We start from the raw sequence: 1,984 nt of genomic DNA, 5'->3' as shown, positions 1-1,984 counted from the left end.
TCCCCTGCAACTATGGTCCCAAGCCTGCAGGTCCAACTACTGTCTTCCTATGGGTTGCAGGCTGTGGCCAAAAAGTGACTACAGCTTTGTCCCTTGCCAGCTCTACTATATACCTGGAAATTCTTACAGAAGCTGCCAATACACCTGTAGAAACATTGTCTGCAACCCTAATAGTGTAGAACACTAATAGTTCACCCTGTCCACCCATATATCTGCCTGTATATCAGTGTTTGCCTTCACCGACAATGCAGTACTCTATGTGCAAATGGGTTCATCTTTGCCATCTGTTATCTCCCATGCACTTCTCTATATCTTCCTCTTCCTCAGTGCCACCGAACTGATTACTCGTAATTTGGTATATTGCCCTTCTATTCACCCAAATCAATACTTGTCTCTATCTATCTAATACCGTTCCCTCCTGTCCCCTCCCCTCCCACTCCTGGTAACCCACAAAAAAAATTTCCATCCATGTATAAACCTTTCCTTGACTTTTTACAATGACAGACTAATACAATGTTTATCTTTCTGTGACTGACTTACTTCACTTAGCATAATGTCCTCCAAGTTCATCCATGTTATGCGGTGTCTTGCTGATTGTACGTTATTCTTCAGGGTTGCATAGTATTCCATTGTGTGTATGTACCAAAGTTTGCTTATCCATTCTTCTGTTGAAGAACACCTAGGTTGTTTCCATCTTTTGGCTATTGTAAATAGTTCTGTGATAAACATGAGTGTGCATATATCTGTTCTTGTCCTGTCTCTCACTTCTCGAGGATATATACCTAGTAATGGAATGGCTGGACCAAATGCTATTTCTAATTCCAACTTTTTACAGAATTGCCATACTGCTTTCCATAGTGGTTGTATAATTGTACAGCCCAACCAGCAATGTATGAGAGTCCCAAACTCTCTGGATCCTCGCCAGCATTTGTTATTTTCTGTCTTATTGAACTTTGTTTCTAGTGCTGGGACAAGATGTTATTTCATTGTTGTTTTGATATGCATGTCTCTAATGCCTAATGATTGTGAGTAATTCCTCATATGTTTGTTGGCTGCCTGAATATCCTCTTTGGTGAAGTGTCTATTCATGTCTTCTGCCCATTTTTAAATTGGATTATTTTTATTTTTGTTGTTGAGGAGTTGGAGTTTTCTATAAATTCTAGAGATAAGTCCCTTGTCAGATATGTCATTGCTGAATATTTTGTCCCAATTTGTAGATTGTCTTTTGACTCTTTTGAGGAAGTCTTTGGAAGCACATAAAAATTTAATTTTTGAATGTCCTGTTCATCTAGTTTAATTTCTGTTGTTTGTGCATTTTGGGTTACACTTGATAGTTTACTTATGCCATATAGGAGGGCCCCTAAATTTGCCATTAGTTTTTCCTTGAAGAACTTTATAGTTTTAGGTTTCACATTTAAGTCTTTGATCCACCTGGACTTAGTGTTTGTGTATGGTGTGAGGTACAGATCTTGTTTCATTTTTCTCCAAATGGATATCCACTTTTGCAAATATCATTTGTTAAACAGACAATCTTTTCTCCATTTAATAAATTTAGGCCCTTTGTCAAAAATCAGCTGACCATAGGTCGATGGATCTCTTTCTGGGTTTTGAATTCTATTCCATTGGACTGTGTGTCATTATACCATTCCAGGCAGTTTTGATTACTGTGGCTGTATAGAAGGTTTTGAGATCCGGGAGTATGAGACCTTCTACTTTGTTCTTCTTCATTAATAGTGCTTTGCTTATCCGAGGCCTCTTTCCTTTCCATATAAAGTCAGTGATTGTTTTTTCCATATCCTTAAAGAATGTTGATAGGATCTGGATTGGATTGCATTGAATGTATGGATTGATTTGGGTGAAATGGACATTTTCACAATGTTCAATTTTCTTGTCCACATTTTTTGGTGGTAATTTTTTAATGACCTGTTCAATTTCTTCTTTTGTTATGGTCTACTTTCCACCTCAGGCTTTGTTAGTTTAGGTA

The 1,984-nt window shown here is 37.7% G+C and overlaps 1 protein-coding gene across 1 annotated transcript in view; it reads left to right on the top strand.

Moving 5' to 3' along the window:
- SYNDIG1 (synapse differentiation inducing 1) overlaps positions 1-1,984 on the top strand; it is a 235,104-nt gene that overhangs the window by 23,948 nt on the left and 209,172 nt on the right. The gene's annotated exons all lie outside the window — the stretch shown is intronic.

The sequence above is a fragment of the Orycteropus afer genome, unplaced genomic scaffold, assembly GCF_000298275.1.
Source record: "Orycteropus afer afer isolate SDZICR_OR568_19922 unplaced genomic scaffold, OryAfe1.0 scaffold00693, whole genome shotgun sequence".
Classification (NCBI taxonomy): Eukaryota; Metazoa; Chordata; class Mammalia; order Tubulidentata; family Orycteropodidae; genus Orycteropus; species Orycteropus afer.
This window is presented reverse-complemented; position numbering and strand designations above follow the sequence as displayed.